The sequence below is a fragment of the Mustela putorius genome, unplaced genomic scaffold, assembly GCF_011764305.1.
Source record: "Mustela putorius furo isolate JIRA1106 unplaced genomic scaffold, ASM1176430v1.1 tig00003845_pilon_pilon_pilon, whole genome shotgun sequence".
Lineage (NCBI taxonomy): Eukaryota > Metazoa > Chordata > Mammalia > Carnivora > Mustelidae > Mustela > Mustela putorius.
In genome coordinates, this window is record NW_025421998.1 from 40,373,212 (window position 1) to 40,400,580 (window position 27,369).

General features: G+C 39.1%; 1 long non-coding RNA gene across 5 annotated transcripts in view; it reads right to left on the minus strand.

Annotated features, from left to right (window-relative positions):
• LOC123387011 overlaps positions 1–27,369 on the minus strand; it is a 119,980-nt gene that overhangs the window by 57,446 nt on the left and 35,165 nt on the right. For 2 of the 5 annotated variants that reach the window (XR_006601331.1, XR_006601329.1), the window contains exon 5: positions 26,876–26,991. The exons of 2 other annotated variants lie outside the window; for them this stretch is intronic. This is a non-coding gene — a long non-coding RNA (uncharacterized LOC123387011). Of the gene's footprint in view, positions 1–26,869; positions 26,992–27,369 lie in introns of those variants that run through there. One more of the 5 variants, XR_006601335.1, reaches the window with a different exon arrangement.

A 27,369-nucleotide genomic window follows, 5' to 3' on the forward strand; every position in this document is an offset into this window, starting at 1 on the left:
AGATCCCATATACCCAGCTTTTCCATTGCTTCAAGGAAGGATAGAAATGTAGATTTTATGTGACCTCTCTCAACCCTAGAGTGTTGGCAATTATTTAAAAAAAATTATGAACCCTGATGAGTGAAACAAGACAAAATTTTTGACCAACCTGCCCTACAGGCTGTGGATTAGTCCTCTTGGATTCCAAGTGCATGATGGAATTTCCCCAGTTCTCTTGGAGAATCTCTGATTTTTGCTGCTAGAGGTTCTCTGTGAAACAAACCACTTCTGCCTTCCTGGGTGTTCATCCCCAGTCCATGGGTTTTTTATTTGCTACACAGTCACTCCAGGCAAAATCCCAAATTCATATCTCACTCTCTCACCTGTGCCCTTGCTTCTGACTCTTACTTCCAGTACCTGCTGGATCACTCCAACTGCAAATCCATGGACACTTCAACATCCGCATCAGCCCTCCACCATCCTTAACCCCTATCCCTACCCTCTGCCAAGACAACACCTATTTAAGACTCAGGATCACCCACCCATGAAACTGCCCTTCTTTCTATCTTTCTATGGAAGGATTGAGGTCCCTTTCTTTGTCTTCTTTTTTTTAAGACTTTATTTATTTGACAGAGAAAGAGAGATCATAAGTAGGCAGAGAGGCAGGCAGAGAGAGAGGGGGAAGTAGGCTCCCTGCTCAGCAGAAAGCCCGATTCAGGGCTCTATCCCAGGACCCTGAGATCATGACCTGAGCCAAAGGCAGAGGCTTAACCCACTGAGCCACCCAGGTGCCCCTCTTTATGTCTTTATAATATTTGATAACTATACTTTCTACAAAATATTAGAATTATTTGTCTTTGTGTCTCTCTTAGCCCCCTAGAGTATGGCCTTTCAGTGGGCAGGGACTATGTCTCATTAATCTCTATATTTCTACCTTTTAACAGAGTACCGACATTTAATAATTTCCTAATAAAGGTTTGGCAAATTAATATACACACAAATAAATAAGAGAAAGATGCACTAAAAATTAAACTGCCAAGTCTTCCATGTATACAGAACACTTACTAGCGTTATGTTTATTTTACAGTATTTTCAGTATATAAGCAGCATTAGTGTTAAGATTTTAGTATTTATCAGGAAAAGATGTAATTTTCTCTTATGATTGTTCAAAGCATTTGTTTTCATGTTATAGTAAAACTTTATTATGTCCAGCAATAAAAAATAGTAAAGTTTAATAAATGGAAGTCAATGAATAAAGTAGGATTTGCCAAATAAATATACCATTAGGCAAAACATAGCAAGGACACATATTTTTTAATACACGTGAGATTTACTGGGAGAATTTACTCCTGTACAGAACAGAAAAAGTAGTTTTTTGATCTTCAAATCTTGTCATGTGGAATGATAGTTGACAATGAAACAAGTTTCTCTCAAGCAAATGGAGGCAGTGATTCAAGCTTTCCAGAGGCACTTCCAATGCCCTACATGTACTTGGTTTTGTGGCATACTTTTAAGAATCCTATGAGCTTTATCTCTTGGGGGAAGCTCTGGGGGCACAGCAGGGTGAAAATGCTGAAGTAACATTAGTTTTATTTTTGTCCATGGTTAATTGCCTGGGACTCCCCGTCATTATTACCACTTGCAGATTAAACATTAAGGTATAGTTCTCTTTTTGTACCAATAGGTGGCAGTATTGCTTTGGAACAAACAATAATTTTTTTTTTTTTTAAGACTTCTATACCTATGTTTTATCTTTATTTCATCCCTAGACTCTAGGCCTCAGAACGCCCGATATGAATAACAATAGAATAAATAAGACACAAACATGATATCTGAAGAAAACTGAAGAAGGTTTACCAATATCATCCCTTCATTCATAGTCTTGCTTTTGAAAGAAACGCTCACTAATTTCTCTCCCTCCAGGAAGGCTTCTTTCTTATCAGATAAACTTAGAGTGATGATTAAGGCATAAAAAATAGGTTCCATGTTGCAAGTGGTAAATTTGCTTCTCTTGAGAACCTCCAGATTCACTAGTTCTACTAATTCTACTAATCTACTCCCCAGCCTGGCAAGAAATCTACTCCAAGGGGCACCTGGGTGGCTCGGTGGGTTAAGCCTCTGCCTTCAGCTCAGGTCATGATCTCAGGGTCCTGGGGTTGAGCCCCGCATCCAGCTCTCTGCTCAGCTGGGAGCCTGCTTCCCCCCCCTCTCTCTGTCTCTCTGCCTACTTGTGATCTTTGTCAAATAAACAAATAAAATCTTAAAAAAAAAAAAAAAAGAAAGAAAGAAAAGAAAAAAGAATCTACTCCGAATATGTATTCACATAAGTCTCTTTCTTACATTGATTGTTAGCATAGCACTGGAGTCAGGCTGACCAATTTGTTGATTATCTCTTAATTATTTTAAAATTTATACATATATATGTGCCCATGTAACCATCACACTGATTAAGATTAGAGTATTTCTAACATCTCAGAAGGCTCTCTATGCCCTTTTAATTTTTATAACTGGGAAAACACTTTATTTCTCAAATAGTGTGTTTAAAACAAAAACAAGCAAAACAACAAACTCATGAGGCAGAAAAATTGGGGAGAGGCATTGCCCTGCTTTATATGTCAAGTCAGGGTCTCTGTGTAGCCTTGAATGGGAACTCTGCAAAAAGATGCTTTTGCGGGGATGTGCTCAATGTAAGGCTGGGATAGAATGTACCAACTTACAGTGAGGATGTGGAGCAACTGGAACTCTTGTGCATCAGCAACTGGAACTCTTGTGCATTATCTTGTTTGATAAACAGGTACAATCACTTAGGACAACCGTTCGGTAGTATCTACATATGCATACCCTATGGCCCCAAACTGTACTCCTGCATACATATGCAACAAACATACATTCACAAAAGACATCTACTAGAATGTTCTAAGAGCAAATGGCCATGGATGCACAACCAGATTGTGGTATATTCACACAATGTAACATATAGTCATAATGAGTAAGTCATCCACAAATACATAGAATGATATGAATGAATCTCACAAATATATCAGCGGAAGGAATCTAGATACAAAAAGTGCATACATTATGATTCCACTTTTATGAAGTTCAAGATTAATGTATCCTTTGAAGTGTGGATTGTAGTTACTCTTTGGTAGGAGTAGTGATGGGAGAAAGATTTCTGGGGTGCTGGTAACATTCTGATTCTTGGCCACGCAAGTGTGTTCAGCTTGTGAAACTTCTTCAACCTGTACACTTACATTTAGGTAAGTATGTTAAGTATGGAACGAAGTATATAAACTTCAATTAAACTTCAATTAATGTTTAAAAAAATTAAACTCTAGCCAAGTATAGATAAAAGTCACTTCTACATGAAATGACAGATGAAGGAAATCCCATTCCCATTAGACCCTCAAAGATGGGCAAGCCCTCCTACACAGAGATGGAGAATGGCCATTCTATAAAAAAGCAATCTAAAAAACTGTGATAAGCAAAAGCATAGAATGTGGAAAGAGTAAGGAACACTTAGAAAGTGACAAAATCTCCCTCCCAGCAGCACAAGAAACTTTGCTATAAAATAAATCAAAGTCTGTAAATACAAAACTTGTCTTTAGGACCAAAGAGTGTGTATATAAACTAAATAAGGAACATAAGATACAAATAGTCTCTATGGCCAGATCACCTTTTTTCTGAAGGAAAAAAAATCTATTGTTTTTCAACATATTAATTTATAAACAACAAAGTTTCCTTCACTAGTTTCTCAGCACTCCTGAGTCTTACTACTTTCAGTAGTTTGATGGTGGTCTTGATAACTACAGAAACTTGTAGTAATATCTACAATATCTAAAGTGATAAACCACCAGGGATCACCCCAGAAAATAACTGCAGCCCAATTTTGTTTTTGCGTACTACATGCTTTGACTGCACGTGCTGTCACCACATGCTGTGACTCTCCCTTGCCATACTAGCAACCAGGAAAACACATCCTGCTTTTTGGCAAGAAATTAGAAATTGGGTATTGCATCATTGTATTTACCTATATAGGCTCAAATTGCAAAATGTTTGAAGAAAATGTAAAAGAGCAAAAGAGAATCAACTGGACATTGTCCAAGGTTCAAAAGGAAATAGGAAAACTTAAATAGTTCATATCCTGTACAACTTCTAAGCAAAACACACCAAATGGTGTTTTGCATTAAGTGCAGCCTGTTGAAAATGCAAATATTGGCAGTGACACACATGCCAGGCAGTGGAAAATGTGAGGCACAAATATGTGTAGGGAATGTTCAGTGCCAGAACCCAATCCTGGTGAAGAGGAAGAATGGAAACAAGCTGTTGCCTCTTGGAACAGGAGGGGCAGCAGTGAGTAGGTCAAGTGAAATGAAGGGGCAGGAAGGATGTCGAGTTTGAAAGGTTCTTTATAGATTTTGGATACTAACCCTTTATCAGGTACATCATTTGCAAATATCATCTCCCATTCTGTAGGCTGCCTTTCAGTTTTGTTGACTGTTTCCTTTGCTGTACAGAAGATTTTTATCTTCATACAAGTCCCAATAGTTCATTTTTGCTTTTGTTTCCCTTACTACAACCAAAAAACAAATAATCCAGTTAAAAAGTGGGCAGAAAACATGAATAGCCACTTCTCCAAAGAAGAAATCTAGGTGGCTAACGACACATGAAAAGATGCTCAACATCACTCATCTTCAGCGAAATACAAATCAAAATCATGAGATACGAACTTATACCCCTCAGAATGACTAAAATTTAACAACACGGGAAGTAACAGATGTTGAAAAGAATGGGAAGAAAGGGGAGCTCTCTTGCACTGCTGGTGGGAATGCAAACTGGTGCAGCCATTCTGGAAAATGGTATGGACATTCCTCAAAAAGTTAAAAATAAAACTACCCTGCAATCTAGCAATTGCACTACTGGTTATTTACTCAAAGGCTGCATTGAAGGGGTGCATGCACCCCGATGTTTGTAGCAGCACTATCAACAAGAGCCAACTATGGAAAGAGCCCAAATGTCCATTGACTGATGAATAGATAAAGAAGATGTCATACACACACACACACACACACACACACACACACACACACACACACACGATGGAATATTACTCAGCCGTCAAAAAGAATGAAATCTTGCCATTTGCAATGATCTGGATGGGACTAGAGTATATTATGGCAAGTGAAATAAGTCAGTCAGAGAAAGACAAATACCATATGATTTCATTCATATGTGGAACTTAAGAAACAAAACAGATGAATTTATGGGAGGGGAGTATGAAGGGGAGAAAAAACCATAAGAGACTCTTAGAGAACTAACAGAGGGTTGACACAGGAAGGTGGGTGAGGGATTGACTAGATGGTTGATGAGTATTAAGGAGAGTACTCAACATGTGAGCACTGGCTATTGTATGTAAGTGATGAACCACTTAATTTCATTCCTGAAACAAAGATTGCACTGTATGTTAACTAATTCAAATTTAAATTAAAAGTTTGAAGGAAAAAATGGGGGGCAGGAAGGGAATTGCTCATTTTAGGACAAAGGTCTTAGCTGAAGATCAGGATATTAGAAGCTTAAAAATACTGATCCTCGGCCCCTATCTCAGATTAAATTGTCTAGGGAGGGTTCCAGATATAGAGATTCTCCAGGTGATCCCAAGGAGTAGCAAAGTTTATGAACCTTGCAAAAGCGAAAAGGCAGTAGAGTCAGACCTGTGGGAAAAGTTCAGGTTGTATTACTTCCCTGACAAAACTAATTCTGCTACTCACTTACCCCACCCCTTTCTACCATGCCCCACCTCACCTCACCTCACCTCGCCCCACTCACACTCACCTTATAACCACAAACTGGGTTTTGACCTCTCTCAAGGTAGGTCCCTGGAAGTTTCATCTTTCCCTCCCTAACCCAGCACAACTTTCTCAATTAATCAATTAATCACCAAGTTATGTCTTTTTCTGCTTCTTAATTCTCAAATCTACCCTTTCTTCCCCATCTCTATAGTTTCTACTTTATTCTGGGCATTTGTTCAACAAATAACTATGAGTGCCTATTACTCTTTAGGTGTAGGTATGTATACTGTTTGGGTGAATAAAATAGACATAGCCCCTGCCCTGAAAGGCTTACTACAGACCATAACCAAGTAAGTGAAAAAGTTAATTTAAGATTATAAATGCAAGTACTGAGGAAGAAACAAGCCAGGTGTGGTGACGGAGACTAGGGAAGGTAGAGGGAATCTGACTGGACAGGGAGGGCAGGAAGGACTTCTAGAAGAGTCACCTCATTTCCTTCTAAACTCTCAGCATCCTAAATAATCCCCAGCAGCCACTAGAGTGATTTTTGTAAAAGTTCAGACACTTTAATAAGACTCACAGCCTCTTGGAGACCTAGCTCCCTCCTGCCAACCCAGGCTCACATGCTGCTGGGCACCAGAAGCTTCTAATGCCATCTTTCTTTCTTTTAATTTTATTTTATTATGTCCTGTTTGTCATCACACAGCATATCATTAGTTTTTGATGTAGTGTCCCACAATTCATTGTTTGCATATAATGCCTAGTGCTCCTTGCAATACATACATGCCCTCCTTAATGCCTATCACTGGGTTAACCCATCCCCCTACCACCCTCTCCTCTGAAACCCTCAGTTTGTTTCCCAGAGTCCATCGTCTCTCATGGTTTGTCTCCCCCTATGATTCCACCTCCCTTCACAATCTCCTCCAGTTCCAACCATGTCAAAGCAAGTTGTAGGTATTGGTTCTTTCTTATGGCTGAGTAATACTTCACTGTATATATGAACCACATCTTCTAGTGCCATCTTTCAAAGCCAGCGTATACACATTGCCCTGCCTCCAATGCCCTTTTCATGTCTTCCATCTGGCATATTCCTATTTCCCTTTCAGAACACATCTTATGTTGCCTCCTATGAGAAACCCCTCTCCCTTTTAGCTGGTCCTGGTAGGTCTTGGAGGAAAACATGGTGACTGACTGTCCCAGTTTGCTCATAAGTACAAAGCCAGTACTAAAGCACTAAAGACAACTTTTATCAACAAATTCCATATTTCTTTCACTTAATGAGCTCACAATTTTCTCCACACTGTTTTTAAAGTCATTGATACTATCTACATTGCATAGCTACTTAATACAAGGTCACATTACAAAACTTTGAAAAATACAGAAAAATGAAAAGAAAAAAGCCACTCAAATGCCATCTTTAACCACAATCACTATTAACCTCAGGTTGGTCTTCTTCCAGATATTGTCCCACACAAAGCCATCGTATACAAACATATACATTTCTGTCACCAGGCTTATAGATATTGTGTGCAGACATTGTTCTCTCCTATACAGTTTCAAGCTTATGACCACAGTTTTCTTTTTACTCAGAAGAGACTACCCTTGTTCAGAATTCAAAATCTGGGGTTCATAAAGAGTTGTGCTGGCTGGTTGTTTTGTTTTTGTTTTTGTTTGTTTCTTTACACTTCAACACTTGCTTTAACAGGACATGCTGCTTTTGGACCATGTGCTCTATTCCTTTATTACATCCTCGGTTTATCAAGCCCTCTGTGATGAACCAATCCAAGCCACTGCAGTCTTGTTCTGAGTAATTCCTCTCTGGGGTCCTCCATCCTTCTGCTCCAGAACGCGTTGGATGTCCTGTAGCCTGATGCCCAGCAATCATCCTGCCCCCAACCCTTTCTTAGCTCTCTCTCGTGGGTAAAATCCATCCTCAAGTAACTTCTTTTTTTAAGATTTTATTTATTTATTTGACAGATAGAGATCACAAGTAGGCAGAGAGGCAGGCAGAGAGAGGAGAAAGCAGGCTCCCTGCTGAGCAGAGAGCCCTACGCAAGCCTGCATCTCAGGACCCTGGGATCATGACCTGAGCCAAAGGCAGAGGCTTTAACCCACCGAGCCACCCAGGTGCCCCTCAAGTATCTTTTTTAAAAAAAGGTAACTTGGAGAAAAAAATTCTAATCCTTCAAGATTTGAAAATGTCCCCTTCCCCTCTCCACCCCCATTTCATTCATAGTTTGACTGAGCATATCAATCTAAATCTATTTTCCCCAGAATTTTGTTTTCCTTAGCATCTCATGAAGCTGATAAGAAGTTTGATGCAATTAATGGTAATTGTCCTTTGTAAATTTTCTGTTTTCTCTCTTACTCTCTTAGAGTTTAGGGTGTGGGAGTTGCGTTTATGTATGTAATTGTTGGGTAAAAGGAAATGTATATTTTACTGAGTCAGACAGAATAATGCTCCCATCCTCTTAAAGATGTCCATGCCCTAATCCTCAGAACCTATGAATATCTTCTCTTGCATAGCAAAAGGGACTTGGCAGACATGATTAATGTTATTGTCCTAGAGCTGGGGAGATTATTCTGGAATATCTGGGGGGGACCAACCTAATCACATCAGTCCTCAAAAGCAGAGTGCTTTTCTGACCAGGTCAGAGCTGGGACAGGAGGAGGAAGAGATGTGAAGTGTGAGAGAGACTTGAGCTTGGTCACTGCTGGCTTTGAAGGTGGAGGAAGGGGACCATGAGCCAAAGTTTGCAGGTGGACTCTAGGATCTGGATCTGCCCTCAGCTGACAGCCAGCGAGAAAAATGAGGAACTCAGATTAAACATCTGCAAGGAACTGAAGCTGCCAACAAGGGGAATAAACTAGAAACAGATTGTTCCTGAGAGCCTCCAGAAAGGGACATAGCCCTGATGAGGCCTCGATTTTAATCCAGTGAGACCCATATTAGAGCTTAAGTTAACAAATGTGTGTGTGCGACCTTCAGAGCTTAAGTTAATAAATGTTTGTGTGTGTGTGTTTTAAATATGTATTGTTTAAATCCAGTGAAGTTTGTGGTAATTTGTTACAGCAGCAACAGAAAACCAATGCATTTCTATTTTGATAAATGGTGCCAAAACTTGATCCTGACAGTCTGGATTTATTTATACATACACCAATAGTTGTTGAACAAACTTTCTCAAAACCTTCACTAACATGGGTTATTTTTAATATCTTAATTTTTCTAAGCTGATCCTGAAAAACATTTCATTTTTGTTTTCATTTGTAGTCCTCTACTGTTTTAAACAAGGGGGAACATCTTTTATATTTGTTAATCATGTTTTGTTTTGTTTGAAATTATACTGTCTTTTTTTTAGCTTTAGATTTCTAGCATTTCAGATTGTTATGACTATGTGTGTAGGGCACCTGGGTGGCTCAGTGGGTTAAGCCTCTGCCTTCGGCTTATCTCTTTTTTGCTCTAGAAGCTACATTGCATTTTAAACCATTTGCAGAAATTGCTGGCTGCCCAACTCAAGGAATCCTGGTCTTGATCTGATCATATTGCTGCTGAGAATGAAGGACTACATGTCTTAGCTTTACTTGCAACTAGGTTTGACAAAAGTGATAAAAGCAAAATTATGGGAAGCCTGCTTAAAGATAGTTGCCACAGCTTGGAAGACCTTTTCTTTCTTTTGCTTGCCTTCCTTCCTTCCTTTTTTTCTACTTTCTCCTTCCAGCTTTACTTCTTTTTTGGACTGGATTCAGGCGAGATGGTTACGGTTTCAGCAGCCATTTTGGACTATGAGGTGGTCTTGAGAATGGAAAACATGTACTGGATGATAGAATGGGAAGAAATAGCCTGGCATTCCTGGTGACTCACTGAAGTCACCAAACCACCTTAGAAATACAACTTGTTTTATATGAGCGAGACATTTCTATCTTGTCAATCTCTGATTCCTCTATGACTTTCTATTATATGATGTAGCCAAATCTTATCCTAATACAGAATCCTAGCACCGATCTACTATGCCTTTTATCTCTTATCTTTCCCATCTCTCTCTTTTGTTCTATTTTCTAGGTTTCTTGACTTCATCTTTAAAGTGTCTTATTTTTTTAATTTCTGCAATTATAATTTTTTAAAAGATTATTTATTTTAGAGAGGGAAAAAGAGAAAGAGCACAAGCTGAGGGACAGAGGGAGATGGAGAGAGAATCTCAAGCCAACTCTGTGCTGAGCTTGGAGCCTGATGTGCGGCTTGATCTCATGACCCCGAGGTCATAACCTGAGCTGAAACCAAGTCAGAGGCTCAACTGACTGAGGTACCCAGGCACCCCTGCAATTACGATTTTATTTTCCAAGAGTTTTTTTTCTTTTTTCATAGCACATACTTCCTTATTTTATATATGCCATAACTTTTACATCTCAGAAGCTATCAACTAGAGAGTATCTCCTATTTTGAACTACCCCTCTGGCCTCTGAATTCTCTTCCCTTTCCTTCCTTCCTTCCTTCCCTTCTTCCTCTCTTCCTTTCATTATTCTGTTGGCTTATCTTGGGTTTTCCTGTGCATATTGGAAACTTTCATCTGATATATATTAATTCTAGGTTTCTGTTCACATTAAGAATGAGGCAATAATGGTACAAATTAATATCATATGCCTCCTGATAAGATGCACTGAGAAAAACACCTACTTGTGTGGTATTCTGCCAAAAGTATATAACCTGAATTTAATCATGAGGAAATACCTGACAAACCAAAGCTGAATTTCTACAACATAATTAAAGAGTAGTCACACATGTCAATATCATGAAACACAAATTGGTGTTTGGTGATCAGCCCCCATTGAAAAAGATTTTAAAAGATATGGATGGCAGCTGAATGCATCATGATCTGGTCTCCCCCCCCCTCCTAAAAAGAACATGTTAAAAAATAACTGGCAAAATCTGAATAAGATCTACAATTAGATAATAGTATTATGTCAATGTTAACTTTCTGATTTTGGTAATTTTTCTGTCTTTATGTAAGAGTGTTTTAAAGAAATACACACTGAAGTATTTAAGTACTGTGTCTGTAAATAACTCTAAAATGGTTCAGCAAGAAATAAAATGTATACATATATAGGTCTACCTATCTGTTAAGAAAGAGAGAAAGGGATAAAGTAACCATGTTAAAATGTCAATATTACAGGAACTTAGGCATAGTGTATATAGAAATTCTCTGCACTTCTCCAACTCTTCTATAAATCTAAAATTATGCCAAAATTAGAATAGAACTGTGCCAAAATAACAAAAAAAAAAAAACTTTAAAAAAAAGAGAGAGAGAGAACATGGCAATAGAAAGACTCTCTGGGAGCTGCATGTACACAGGCTGGTTGATGGTTGGCTTCAGCTGAGTTCACACAGGCGTGTGACTCTGGGAACCCTTAAATGCAAGAATAAGAAGGCATCTACCCCAGGGTTGTTTTCTGTAGTCATCTGCTCTAGTTTTTTGTGGGCAATTTCTCAGGATTATTTAAACCTTCCAATTTTTGTCCTGGCCTAAATGGCTACTACAAATCCTTTCAGTCCAATGTCTTAGTCCCACCCCCTATTACATCTGCTGTGTTAAAGTTCTAGGGCCTGTCTGTCTACCAGACAGTCAGATCCATAGGTGTTCTTGTCTATGGCTTCCTCTACTCTGCTTCATCAAACAACACCCACTAATCTCTTTTTCATTTTCCAGGTATTTGTTGAAAGTTTTATCTACCCATAAGCCCTCTCATTCCTTTCATTTGTATTACTTTTGTTTTCATTTTTTATATATTTTTATTCTTTTTTTTTTTAAGATTTTATTTATTTACTTGACAGACAGAGATCACAAGCAGGCAGAGAGGCAGGCAGAGAGAGAGGGGGAAGCAGGCTTCCCAATGACCTTGGGATTATGACCCAAGCTGAAGGCAGAGGCTTTAACCCACTGAACTACCCAGGTGCCCCTATATATTTTTATTCTTGAGCATGTACTTCATCAGCCATACTAAACCAGAATTCTTTAGACAGTTTAATGTAAGTTTTAATCTGTAACTTATTACTCAAGGAACACATCCTTTTTCTACTTTTTTTTTTTTTTTTTGCATATCTGACAATCCATCAGCTTTTCAATATTCCATATTATCATAAGCTTTCTCAGATCACTATAGGTCATATTGAATTTTTAGACCTTCATACTTTTTGTTATACTATTTATTTGGTCACTGGGTAAAGTTATATTATTTAATTATTTCATGTGTATTGTCTTCAACAGCTTCACTCTATAGATTTGGGCTCATCAAGGCCAACCTCAATTTCTTTCTTTCTTCATACTTTATCTGAATTAATGATATGCCCAGAAGATTGGGGTAGCAGAGCACATCACATACTACCTCTCCTTCCAATCCATAGGTTGATTAGAGGCCTTGGATTGGTGTGGCTTGACTAGAACAGATACCTAGACTAATCAGATCCCCTCCATTATGAGTTCAAATTACAAAATACAGAGAGGGCTGCTGGTCAGGGATGGGCACTGAATCGGCAGTCATGTCAGCTTAGTGATTGAGGTAGACATTTGCAAACAAATGAAACTGATTTTTAGAGAGATGAAAATGTTATAAGTGTGGAAAAGAAGCTGCAATTGTGTGAGAAAGAGAATTTATCTTGCTTCTGAACAGTTCTCTAGTTTGTGTGAGACTCAATCACACAGAATTCTCTGAAATATCTATAGCATTGAAACAAAATGTCCTAATAATGAAGCTAATTTGTGTGGGTATCTATTCCTTGCAACCAAAAAATAAAAAGCCTTAACTTTATTATATTCATTCCCTGGTTCTTGTTTTCAAAAACAGAAAGAACTATTTGTTAACAAAACTACTCATACAAATTAACACGTATATCAAATGGTACACAAATTAAAATGTCTTAAGAATTAGGAGGGTTTGTTTTTAAATCCTCCAATAAAATGTAGGGTCTTTTCCCCTAATCCTTGACTCTTTTTAGTTAATTAATCTAATGCCACCACTAGAGTAAAAATTTTTTAGGGCTGAATTCAGTTTTGTTGTTTCAAGAATCAAGGACTTAGGCATGAATTTTCCATTGTGAACTCTCCTATAAGATTTCCTGCCAACAACACATTAAGGAAACCTAATGCTTCCTCTGCTCCCTTTATTTGTCCTTCATCTTTCTCCAGAAGCAGTAAGAAAAAAACTCAATGACTTCAATATGTTTCCACATTTGCTACTGTGAAATTATGTCTTACTCTAGCACTATGCTCTCTATGCATCTTGCCCTTTGAAGATACAATTTCTTCTTGTTTTTATATCAAATGGATCAGATATATCATGGGTTTTGGAGAATGAATGCACAGTTATAAAAATATTCAGCCAGAATAAAATTATTTAAACACCCTTAAACAAATTCTACTTTTAAAAGAATTATGAAAGAGTTCTACATTATACCAGTTAGAATGGCAAAAATCGGCAAGGCAAGAAAGCACAAATGATGGAGAAGTTGTGGGGAAAGGTCAGCATTCTTACACTGTTTGTGGGAATGCAGTCTGTAGAAAACAGTCTGTAGTTTCCTCAAAAAATTAAAAATAGAGCTACCCTATGACCCCACAATTGCACTACTGGGAATTTACCCCAAAGATACAAATGTAGTGAAAAGAAGGGCCATATACACCCCAATGTTCATAGCAGCAATGTCCACAATAGCCAAAATGTGGAAAGAGCCAAGATGCCCTTCAACAGATGAATGAATAAAGAAGATGTGGTCCATATACACAATGTAATATTACTCAGCCATCAGAGAGGATGAATCCCCAACTTTTGTGTCAACATGGATGGGACTGGAGGAGATTATGCTAAGTGAAATAAGTCAAACAGAAAAAGTCAATTATTATATGGTTTCACTTATTTGTGGAACATAAGGAATAGCACAGAGGACATTAGGAGAGGAAGGGAAAAATAAAGGGGGGAGAAATCGGAGTGGTAAATGAACCATGAGAGACTATGGACTCCAGGAAAAAAAACTGAGGGTTTTAGAAGCAAGGAAGTTGGGGGGATGGATGAGCCTAGTGATGGGTATTAAGGAGGATGTGGATTGCATGGAGCACTGAGTGTTATACACAAACAATGAATCATGGAACACTACATCAAAACTAATGATGTACTATATGGTGACTAACATAACGTAATAAAAAAAAAAAAAAGGAGAGTTCTACAATAGTCATCTCAAGTGAGTTCCCAAATTCAGGGAACATGTTCTTTAATTTCTTCTACGTTCCCTCAAAAAAAAAAAAAAAAGATTCAGAACTATGTAACTTTCAGCTATCCAATTAATGTAGTTGAAGCAAATCATTTCAATTACCAGAAGCAAATTTTATTAAACTTTAGTGCCAAGTTTTAAAATGAAAATACATTTAAAACAAAGTTAGAAAATGACATTAAAATGTTTAAATTGCAAAAGTCAGCAGTTAAGAGTAATGTTCCAAAATAAGCACTGCCCATCTTCTGTGAATAAGCAGTTTATTTTGGCAAGTGTAGAAGTTTGTCTTGGGTAGATTCATAATGATCCTTGCCATTGCTGTTCTCTTCCAGACCAGTTAGAGGTTTACTTCTTATTCAGCTATCTGATTGCTTAGAGCTAAAACAAATGTGTTTCATATCACCTTCAACAACATTTTTTTCCAATTTAAAATAGTTTGTTCATAAAAGAAAATTCTGAAAAAGTATAATAAAATTTGAAAAATAAATTATCTGAAGTTCTTCCATCCAAACAGATCCACTCTTAATATCTTCTTCTAGTCACTTTCTACTCATAAACCAAAGAAATATGTTAATTGCTTTTTGCATAGGATAATAAGCTAATCTGTATGACATGGTGAGAAATTTATGACCTAAATTGTAATGTACCATTTGTCCATGAATTCTCCCAGATTTATTTTTGTAAAAAGGTTGAAGTTGCCCTGCTGGAAGGAATGGTTTGCAGCCAAAGACATTATGTTCAGGTACATGAGTGTTGAAGGAGAAGGAAGCTTTCAAAAACATTGCTTCTCAAACTTCATGGTGCATAGGAATCATCTATTGTTCTTGTTAAAATGTATAGACAGTCAGCATTTTTAACAAGCTCCCAGGTGATGCAGGAGCTGCTAGTCCATGAACACACTTTTAGTAGCAAAATCCTAATATAACTTGAACATAAGAGAATTTTATGGAAGAAATTTTTACCTTCACACATCCATCTACCATTAAGCCACTGCCACATTTCTGACCCATTTCTGGGAAGACATGGGACTACTTTTCACACTTGGAAAGTTTGCCACAGGCTGAGGGTGGGGTATGGACTTATTGCAAAACAAGTGAAAATATTGAGCAACTACATTGAGTCTGTCCTCTGCAAAGGAAGCCTTGCAGAATTCACAATGTATCTGCTCATCTCTTCTACTTTGGTAGTGGTATCTATGACATCTGAGCACAGGGTTTCCTAGAATGAAGGCTACTTTTCCCCCCGCCTCCATTGAAGCTGAATGTGGTCATGTTACCAACTTTCCAGCCAATGGGATCTAAGTAGCAATATATGTGCAAGCCGTGTTTTGGGGATGGCAATTAAGTTATTTTATTTGTCCTAGTTAGGATAAGCTGCAACCCTGGTACAGTCAGCTAAAAGTTTAACTGGAAGTGTATACCCCAGAGGTTGTCCCTGATGTTCCAGTGAAAAACCCCATAGCCTACAAATGACTAAGTGTTTCTGTCATCAATGTCTGAATCAACACCAGACTTGCTGCTTATGCTCTCAGTGAATTTCAGAAATGGGGTTTTAAGGGTGAGACATTAGCAGTCTACTAACTAGTATAATGAATGCTAGAGAGGAACTCTCATTGGTTAATTTAAAGATATGTAAGATATACGATAGACTAAACTCTTACAGACACTTCCCACACTTGCATGAACAGAGTAAAAGAATCCAGTGAGGCCTGCAGCTGGAACCTTTAGGAATGGTGCCCGAGGTTTGATCTCTAATGATCCCGGATCAAACCTTTACTTTTAGGCTACCTAATGTCAACTACATAGATAACAGATTCCTGTTCTGGAGTGTTGTCATGCCTTCCTTCATTGAAGTTTTCACTCTAGGTAAGACTGGAAATTGGAGGAGATTGGAATTGAGACTTCACTGAATTGAAAGACTGGATACTATATTCTTATGGTTGCTCATAAATAAATGTTTTGTTAATAAATATTGGCTCTTGTGGAAGAATTTGTTCTGAGACTTGCTTATCACCTGGTGGCAAGGTTGGGTAGCACTTTGAATCTACTGTTATCTACCAAAAAGACCCTAAGGACTGTGTGGGATCTAGTTGGCTGGTGTCAGCTCACAGTAAAGAGAAAGAGGGATAGAAGGAACTAGATATCCTGAAATCCATGGAGTAAACATAGAACTCTGGACTTCTCTCCTCCAGATGTGTTTTCATGTCAGAGAGAAATAACTGTCCCAAGTTATGTCAAACATTATCACCTTACATTTTCTATTACTCACAGCAGAGCCTGTCCTGATACTCCTGGAAGCCCCAGTCACCATCCAAAGGAAAACCATTCCATGGAGAGTTTTTATGATTCCACCTCTCCTCCTCATTCTTATTCTCTTCTGTATTTAGGATTCTCTTCTACCACCACCTTCCTCCTCCCTCTACTTTCCGATACTTTGCACTCTCCCTCAATCCTTTCTAATCAGAAATAACTACTCTCCTAAGGAAGACTCATCTGTGATGTTGCTGCCCTGGTCCTCACCAAGGGTTGATCACTCACCCTGACTATTTCAAGGAAAAGAAGTTGCTAACCTAACTATTTTCCAATGACAGGTATATCAGAAGTGAGACATTTTATCTTTAGACTTCACATCTTAGCATATATGATTTTAAAAATAAAAATGATCAATTGTTCAGGATCAAATATAGTTCAAAGCTCATATAACATGCTATGGAACGTCTCAACCCAGGTACAGTCAGCTAAAACATTTTTCATCTATTTTCTTTATCTCATCCTTTACATTCATTTCATAGATTTTTTTTTTAAGTGGTTTTTTGGGCACCTGGGTGGCTCAGTGGGTTAAAGCCTCTGCCTTCGGCTTGGGTCATGATCCCAGGGTCCTGGGATTGAGCCCCGCATCAGGCTCTCTGCTCAGCGGGGAGCCTGCTTCCCTTCCTCTCTCCCTGCCTGCCTCTCTGCCAACTTGTGATCCATCAAATAAATAAATAAATCTGAAAAAAAAAAGGCGGTTTTTCAAGATTACAAATGCCTCAAGACTATATAACATTCATGATTATGTACATGGCCTTGACAGAATGCCCTTCAGGCTTATTATCATTCTTTATCCTACTCTTCACACTTCCCTTCCCATTTCTTCAATAACATAGAAAATGGAACTAAATAAAGGGCCTCGTGTTCCTCACACCTCTCTTTTTGCACAGCAGAGTACCATAATTTCGATTTGGGGAGATTTCCTCTTCAGGCAAAGTGTGTGGTCCATGATGAAAGTGGTAGTCTGGGTGCCTAGGTGGCTCAGTTGGTTAAGCCTCTGCGGCTCAGGTCATGATCCCAGGGTCCTGTAATCGAGCCCGCCTCTGTTCCCTGCTCAGCAAATCTGTTTCTCCTTCTCCTTCCACCCCTCCCCCTGCTTGTGTTTCTACATGCACACATGCGCGTGCTCTCTTTTTCTCACTCTCAAATAGATAAATACAATCTTAAAAAAAAAAAAAAAAGAAAAGAAGAGAGAGAGAAGAAAGAAAAGAAAAGGAAGAAGGCAGTTGATGAAATGATCTAGCATATGCTCTAGAGTCAGTCTAAGTTCAAATTCTGGCACAAGCTATGTGTCCTTAGGCAGGTAACTTACTTTGTGCCTTAGTTTTCTCATTTAAGAAAATGGAAATAATAAAAAACCCTCCCTTCCAAGATTGTTGTAAGAATTACACAACACAATCAACTTAAAGAGCTTAGTGTAGTGCGTGACATGCAGTAAACTTGTAATAGCATTCATTTATTCAACAGGGAATTACTTGCTGTGCGCTATAAGCAAAGTACTGCCTAACACTGTAGCGAATTGAAAGCTGAGAGAGAGTGGGTTCCTTCCCTTAAGAAACTTACAGTTTCATTGGAGAAATAAGACAGCAAAGTAGATTACCACCATAGAAATGGATATATGTCAAGATATTCCAAAAAATTATTTATTGCACTATCTTAAAGATAGTTGCAAACTCTCTGTTATTCCTGATGTCGAGTCTAGTTCCTTCCCTTTGAATTTCGGTTGGCCTTTGTAACTTTCTTAACTAACAATGCAACAGAAGTGATATTGCAGGCCTTTCACCCAGGTTGGCTTTAGAACACTTTCACTCTGAGGAAAGCAGCCTTCATACAAGAATGATGATTCTGTGGAAGCCTAAGATATCTAACTAGTGAATCTGCACAGACAGAGTGCGAGGTCTTGCTGTTTCAGCCATCCCAACCAGAATCAAACATGAATGAATCGGCTGTCCTGGCAGCATCTTGGCAGCCCCAGGAAATGTGATGTGGAGAAGAACCGAGAACGCAGGTAAAAGCCACAACTGAGTCTGAAGATCTATGGTCCTGGGTCAAGCCATCCCAACCAACTAACTAGATAGGACTTTAGATAAGCCATGCAAACCATTCTTGCCACAGGTTACTTATTTCAAAAGGGTTTATGAGAGATAGTTGTATTTCTTATGTCTCTCTATGTGCTAGAATAAAAAAATACTATGTGCAGAAAAGAGCAGAGCAGTCCCGAGACTGCTAGCCTTAGGAAGGTTTTCTGACAAAATTGGCCCTGGGCTGGCATCTGGGAGCTTGACTGTTCCCTACATTGGTATAAAACTTGACCTAAAGGACCAGGGTGGCTCTCTGTGGCTAGACTGCTTCTACAAATAGTATGGTTTGTGTTGAGCACCTGTTTTCCTTCTAGAAGTCTGCAGTTAGGGGTACGTGGTGAGCAAAGAATGCTTCTTTGACCACCCTTGGTAAAAACCTTGAGCACTGCTCGTGAGCTGTCCCGGGAGACAACACTTTGCATGTGTTATCACTGCTCATTGCTGAAGGAGTTAAGCCACTCCACTGTAAGAAGACCCTTCAAACCTCGAACCTATGGTTGTCCCCAACTTCACCCTATGCACCTTTTTGGATTTTTTATTTTGTTCTGTATGTTCTCATGGTAGTAAATCTTAACCATGAGTACAAACAGATGCTGAGTTCTGTGAGACCCTTTCTATCAAATCACTGGACTGAGGGGGTGACCTTGGGGACCCCCGATACGGAGCGTTTTAAACAATATGTGAGATGGGGCACCTGGGTGGCTCAGTGGGTTAAGCCTCTGCCTTGGGTTCAGGTCGTGATCTCAGGGTCCTGGGATCGAGGCCCGCATCAGGCTCTCTGCTCAGCAAGGAGCCTGCTTCTCCCTCTCTCTCTGCCTGCCTCTCTGCCTACTTGTGATCTCTCTCTTTGCCCAATAAATAAATAAAATCTTTTTTAAAAATGTGAGAAATACTGGAAAGTTCTTCAACTTTCTTTCCTTAAAAAGCGGTATCCCTCCTAACTTTCTCACATTCTCCCTTGTATCCCGCCTCCCCAGAATACACATATTGAACTTCCTTCCCACCTAAATCCAAAGTTCCATGTTGTAAGAATGGCCTAGAGCAGCTCTGTAACTACTAGTTCAAATACATATAGAAGAAGGGTTGCCTGTATTTTATTCATTATCCTACCGTGTTTGTCTTGTGTGCATATAGTATAGGAGCTTCTACGTCATTGGGCTAAAGGTATCACTGAAGTTCTTTTTACAATATTTACTGTAAGACTAAACTGGTGATAAAAAGTATTTTCTTTGCAACTGTATAGCAGGACTTTATAAATTTATGGCTAGTCACAAAAAAACTGGCACCATAACGTCGGCAAGAAACTAGATCTCTCTCATGAAATCCATTGCAGCATATCCGGCTATGCAGCATATCCGTCTCACATTGTGTAATATGCATGACTTATTTTCAGATGGTTTTCCTGATAAATTTTGTGATTTTACTTGAACAGGGCTGAGTACCATTTCTTTAATCTCAGAGAATGGTAAGATCTGAGGTACTACAAGCAAAGTCCTTGGATTTGGCTCTAGAAATCCACTGAGCACACTGTATTTTAAGAGTTCACACAATAAGCCAGAAAACTGAATATTATGTGCTAAGCACTTAAAATCATACTGTAGATCCAGGACTGAGATTAGGAGACCAACTCTTAACCCAATCTATGTTCTAAAGACACGATTTTGGTAAATCATTTATCACTACTGGATCTCTGTCACATCAGCTGTACAATGAGAGCATTTACATGAACCATTTTTTCAAACTCAAACATTCTATGACTCAATGGTAATATGAAGGGTGGGAAGATAAGTGCCAAATAAGACAGTGCAAGTTTATTTTGTGGGAGGGAGAGGTTCCTGGAGATAGAGTAAGAAAATTTAATTGGCCAGAAAAGAAAGAGAGGGGTACTCATCTCACAGGAGGAGTTTGGGTAAAGGTATACAGACAGAAAATTTTCAATATAAAATAACAATGACAATAATGGCCAACGATTATTGGGTACTGGGTTAAGGTATTATACATCATCTTATTTAACTTCCCTAACAACCCTAGGTATTATTATTATTCTTGTTTTACGGAAGAGAAAACCAAAGCATAGAAGATTCAGAATTTTCACAAGTGGTAGAACCCAGATATGAAGGAATCTGACACTCTAGAGAATAGTTCTAATTGCTACTATGACAGTCACGTGTGAAAGTCAGCAATAAAACTCTCCTCCAAAGCATTGTAGTTCAGATACAACTGACTGGAAGACTAGCATGAGCAGAAAATAATAGGCCATCATCAAGAAGAACCATGATAGTTATTTTTCATGGAGTGCTATTTGTGTGCTTTTCATTTATGAGCTCTAACCTCTGCAGATTTTTTTAAATTTTTGTTTTAAATTACCATTTTACAGTTAAGAAATTTGGGTCCCCCAAGTTCAACTCATGATAGGTCAAGAGCTGTTAGGTGGGAGAGTTGGGATCCAACCCTGAGTTTGACCTCAGAGACCTTATGTATTCTACTATGCCATGCTAGATTCTTGGCAAGAAAAAGAAAACTATTTGTACATATTCAAAACATATTCTGCTGTACATATTCTGCTGTATGCTTTTGCTTACATGAAATTCTAGAACAGGGAAAAGTAATCATAGATACAGAAAGCAGATCAGTGGTTGCTTGGGGCAAGGGGAATGAGGAGACTGACTGTAAACAAATATAAGAGAAGTGTTTTTGAATGATGGGAAAGTTTTATATATTGATTACAGTGTTGATCACATTTACACCATATTTGTCCAGGCTCATTGAACTGTATTCTTAAAACAGGTGCAGTTTATTATAGGCAAATTATACTTCGATAAAGTTGATTTTTTAAAAATCCAACTGAGGGGTGCCGGGGTGGCCTTGTCCAGGTCATGATTTCAGGGTCCTGGGTTCGAGCCCAACCTCTGGCTCCCTGCTCAACAGGATATCTGTTTCTTCCATACCCTTTGATCCTCCTCCCCACTTGTGCTTGCTTGCTCGCTCTCTCTCTGTCTCAAATAAGAAAATAAAAATAAATAAAAATAAAAATCCAACTGAATCCAGTATTTGGTCCTTTAGACATAAGCTTGGACTACTGGCATTATGTGCCTTTTCATATGTATGGATCAGCATGGTGGATATGAAATACTAGCTCTTAGCAATAATTCTGAACTCTTCTGTGTATTGCCATGGCTGAGAAGCTCGAAATCACATTTCTCTGACTCTTTCACAGCTAATGTTCAGATTGTGAGTTAAATACACTCAAGAGACTTGAAAGGAAGGAGTGAGACCAGGGCCACCTTCCTGCTCTGTTATTTGTTGCTACTGGCAAGTAAGGTCATGCAGACATTGAGTTTTTTGGCAACCACATTCCAAACATCCAGTGTCTAGCTTCATGAGGATTAGAAGTCAATGGCTGCAAGAGTGACGAGGGTTTTCATGATCCTCAGGCTGCAACTACACAGTGTCCACAAGATTCAAAACTTCCCCCAAAGACGCTTGACTTCAGATCCTTATGACTGTGGCAGGGGTAAGAGCTCCTTTGGGAAATCAGATGAATAATTACCTCCTGGGAGTTATTTCTGGCATTTCAGTTTAGAAACTGCTCCTAACTACCTGTATTAAATTTCTTTCTACTTATAATCGCTGGAATGGTTTCTGTCTCCCCAGAACTCTACACTGACATTGCTAGGAAAGATGGTGTGGGTTTCTTGGTCAGAATGGCAACTAAAATAATTAGCAGCAGCAGCAGCAGAGTAATAGCAACTTTTTCTGAGTACTGACTTTCTCCCACATGAGCTCACTAAGGTCCATGCAAAGAACAGTTTTATTCTTTCCTCCCTCCTACTCAAGCTCTGGGTAGATTCGTCCACTCCTTACTTTTTCAGTCACTCTCAAATCATAAAAATCCTCCAGTTCATTGAAGTCCTCCAGATCAACTCATTTCAGTCCTTAAAATTTCCAGTCCAGGGCATGTAATCCAATGCTCTCACCTAGGTTAAAGCTTATTTATGCCCTCAGCTTGAGTTTCCTTTGAGCTGGAAAGTCTGTCATTTTTGAGGAAGAGAACACAGTTGGTTTCTGCTCCTTTTCTCTATAAAATATTTCTGTTTCCCTTCTCCTCCCTGTGTCCCCTTGCCCACTATGCTGCTTCAGGATCTTCTGAGGTTGGAATGTGGTAGGGAAGAGGTACAACTAGTTTCTAAAAAAGTCTCTAAACTGGTCTGGATACACTCTGGCATGTGAGCCTCCTGGCTATGGCAGATGTCCAGCACTGATACTTTCTCTGCCGGCTGCCTACAGGGCTTCCTCAGAGAAATCCCACGGCAGCCTCGAGCCTCCAACTCGCATCTTTCCAGACTGCACAGTCAGGCATCCGCCTTATTTCTGTATAGGAAAGTATACTCCAACGTCTTTTTGCTGAGGTCCATTTTGGCACAAAGCCTTCTTGGGCAGTCTTTCCAAAATGACTCCCGGCTAGCTCCATCCTGCCAGCCCACTAGAGAAAATTTCCCACTTCCTTGCTCTGTTGCCAGCGAGGGAGCATCTGGGTCTATGTGGCCACCAGGCAGGCAGCTACACCCATGGTCTTCCACATTTAATTTCTCAGAGCACAAGTCAAACATCAGCTCCTACTTCCCTTGAGCTCTGAAGACTCCCTGTCACCTGACTTGAGGTGAGAGGGAAGCACTCCTCTCCCCTCTCACATGAGGAGGAGGAGATCAACTCTCTAAAAATAATTTCTTTTTGGCCTTGTCAGCCTTGGCCCCTTTGTCAGTAGAAGATGGGTGATTGTGTATGCCAGCTCAAGCAGTCTCATAGTCTATGAGCATGTCTTACATCAGTGGTCTGGCAGCTAACTTTAGAATATGGAGGCACTTTGTAATTGTTTACTTTGTTTTTGGTCTTGAAGCCATGAAATTTTGTGTTCATGACCAATACCAAGATGGAATGTTGTTGAATTATTCCAACAACCCTAAAAGGTAATGAATGACTAATGCTCCCATTTTAGAGACAGAGAAACTGAGGTTCAAAGGGCAGAAAATGAGATTTCAACACAAATGAGTATGACTTTAAGGCCTTTGGTGTTAAACATTATGATTATATGTTTGACAATGTGAATGCTAATGACTGCTATGGGTTGAATTATGTCGCCCAAAACTCATATATTGAAGCCTTAAGGTCTGGTGCCTCGGAATGTGACCTTATTTGGGTATAGGGTTGTTGCCAAAGCAATTCATTAAAATGAGGTCATATTGGAGTAGGGTAGGCCTCTACTCCAATCTGACTGATGTCTGTATAAAAAGGAGAAAGTCTGGACACAGACATGCACACAGGGAGAAAACCATGTAACAATGAGGTAAGCTGCCACAAGACAAGGGACTGCCAGGAGCTAGGAGAGAGTTCTAGAACAATCCTTCTCTGGTGGCTTCTGAGGGACCATGGCTCTGCTAATACCTTGATCATGGACTGTGAGCCTCCAGGCTGTGAAACAATAAATTTCTGTTTTTCAAGCCATTCAGTTTGTGGTACTTTGTTATGGCAGTCCTAGAAAACTCATAAAACAACCATGTGACAGCCACGGAAGTAAATGAAATTTTAGCTGAAATAAGCATTGCGTGAGAGAACCAAGCTGCTAGGAGAAGAAAAGGTATTGGAGGAGCCAGGGTAGGGCCAGCTATTTGTTTATGTTGGATGACAGAAAATTGGGCTGGTCATTAGGAGCCTTTGACTAGGGTATTAGGTAGAAAGCTTCCAAACAATTTTTACCTCTCTAAGAATAGGGAAGGATACATTATTCACCTTGAAAAACTTTAAGAAAACAAAGCTCCAGCCAGGATTTTGCACAATTGTTTCTGAGAAAGCTGGAAGAAATTTGAAAGTGGGCCAGCAGGAAGTTATACCTGTATCTGAATATACAGAATGAGGAATAAGTGAAGGGACAACACAGTAGAAGCTTATATTTCATATTTCATACACTGATGGCTTTGAGAATAGGAGTACTAAGATATTAGAATACCTTAATAAAATTTGCTTATACATTAATGGGACCTCAAAACATATAAACAGTTACAAAGATTTTCCAAATTATAATTTGTGCAGAATGTGGAGACACAGCTGCATGTCCTAAGCAACATACACACACATGCACACACACAAACACATGCAATATTGTTTTAGAGATTTTAGGTTTTAGATTTTAAAACCTAAAATACCTATGCTAATTGGTCCAAGTAGCATAGGTATATAATTAAATATTAATAAAAATTAATAAATACTTATTTAAAGATTAAAAATCTCCAAAATATTAATAAAATATCTCAAAATATTAATAAAAAAATCTCAAAATCTCAATGGCTTGTCACAATAAAGTTTTTGTGGTATATAATTAAATATTAATAAAAATTAATAAATACTTAAAGATTAAAATCTCCAAAATATTAATAAAATGTCTCAAAATATTAATAAAAAACATCTCAAAATCTCAATGGCTTGTCACAATAAAGTTTTTTTTTTCTACTACCACCACAGTCCAGTGTGGGTCAGGTGGCCCTCCTGAAGCTTGTATCTCTGCCATCTGGAATGCTTGGCCTACACTGAGGGGAAGGGAGAGATAGGAAAGGCACACTGGTTCCAAATTGCCTTAGTCCCAAAGAGACACATCACTTCTGCCCAGAAGTGTTCAGTTGCTCAGAACAAGTCACATGGCCCAACCTAACTGCAAATGGGGCTAGGTAACACGGGAGAATACTTGGAATATTTAGGGAACAATAATTATCTCTGCCATAAAATTATACAGGGAATAAATGTATAAAAAGGTGCTAACCCCAAAAGTGAGATGTTTGTTAGATGATAAATCCAATGAGAATCCGATCTCATTCATCTTAATGAGTGGCACTCCGATGCCTTCCTATCTATATGCAAATTACTACTCCCTGGTGATATGACTATTCAAATTTAGTGCCGCTCAAGAGCCCCCCCCCCAATACTAGTGATAGTTCCCTGAGGACTGCCTCACATGTGACCCCTCCCCCCCAAACTAAATCACTTCATGTATAAAACAAAAGGAAGGGCATTTGGGAGGGGGCAGTCTGTGAAAGGGAGACAACAGTGAGAGTCCCAGGACTTAGAAGAGAAGTAAAAAGATTGAGGAGAAGGTCTGAGCAGAGGGAGGGAGGCCAAGTCAGATGGCAGCCGGCTGGAGGCCTAGAGCAAAAAGGTGTCTAGTGTACTTCCCCTGCATCAGGACAGTGATACCTAATCTTCAAGTTTAAATTATTTTCAATTCTTTCCTGAGCTGTCAGCCTAAATAATACTAAAACACTGCTATCCCAGAAAAGAAGCCTGGTCTTCAGGATTAAGGAGGCTTGGAATAACTATAGAGACCTTGGTACCACATGCAAATCCATGACCACATGCAAATCCATGATCTGGACCTTTATATTATACAAATTCACTTCTTAGACCCTGTGCCCCAAGTTTTCTTCTCAAGAAATACTGTCACTGTGGAAATCATCTCTGTAGGAAAATGGAAAAGAAAGGATTTTTCTGGGCAGGGGTAAGGCCTCAGAGAGAGCAGATGACAGCACAGATTTGAAAGTGGGTCCAGGCGGCCTATTTTCATAGCTTTTGCCAGCAGTGTTCAGCAGGGGGGGGGGAGCAGCTTTCTATATTTGCATTGTATTATATTTGCATATGTAAACCCTAGAGGGATACCAAAAAAGCTAATAAAATAGCTACTTGGGGTGGGAAATGGGGGGAAATAGGACAGACAAGCGCAGGGGTAGGAGTGAGAATTTTCACTAGGCACCCTTCTATATAATCTGATTTTTAAACCATGGGAATATATTATCTATTCAAAACTGTAAATACAAGCAGGGAGGAGAAAGTCTTCCAACCACCATAGCCTTGTGTTCAAGCTGCTTTGGGAGAACAAAAGACTTGAAGCAAAATCAAGAGTAAAGCAGTGTAAAGGAGCCACCAGAAGAATGAGACTGTGAGCACAAGCAGGAAATGGGAGGGAGAAATAACTAAGGGAGCAAAGAGCCCCTGATTCTACTCCTCATTCTTTTTTTTTTTAAATTTTTTTTATTTTTTATTAACATGTAATGTATTATTAGCCCCAGGAGTACAGGTCTGTGAATCACCAGGTTTACACATTTCACAGCACTCACCATATCATATACCCTCCCCAATGTCTATAATCCCACCACCCTCTCCCTACCCCCCTCCCCCTGGCCACCCTCAGTTTGTTTTGTGACATTAAGAGTCTCTTATGGTTTGTCTCCCTCCCGATCCCATTTTGTTTCATTTATTCTTTTCCTACCCCCAAACCCCCTGCGTTGCATCTCCACTTCTTCATATCAGGGAGATCATATGATAGTTGTCTTTCTCGATTTGATTTATTTACTAAGCATAATACCCTCTAGTTCCATCCATGTCGTCGCAAATGGCACGATTTCATTTCTTTTGATGGCTGCATTGTATTTCATTGTATATATATACCACATCTTCTTTATCCATTCATCTGTTGATGGACATCTAGATTCTTCCATAGTTTGGCTATTGTACTCCTCATTCTTTAAAGCTCCCAAGATCTTTGGGGGGAAAACCAGAAGAAGAGGAGGGTGATAGTGGGCTCTCTGTACAGTGCAGATTGCAAGGTAAATACTTTGTCATTTTGAATATAAGATGAAAGGGTGGCCCAAGAAGGGGAGGATGTGGGGACATCCAGGTGGTAGACACTTGGATTATTCTAGCATGACATTCAAGACTCTTGACAATTTGACCTGATCCTTTCACTTCTTTACGGGAACACTTCTCTCATTAAGGACCAGTCCAGGCTAAGTGTTAAGTGTTTTATTCATCCGGTGATGAATAAAAAATTAAGAAGCTCATAGTTTGGTTGCTAAAAACTGACTTAAAAACAACCAAGTGTTACTTGTGTTCTGCTAGGAAAGTATATAGTTTCAGTG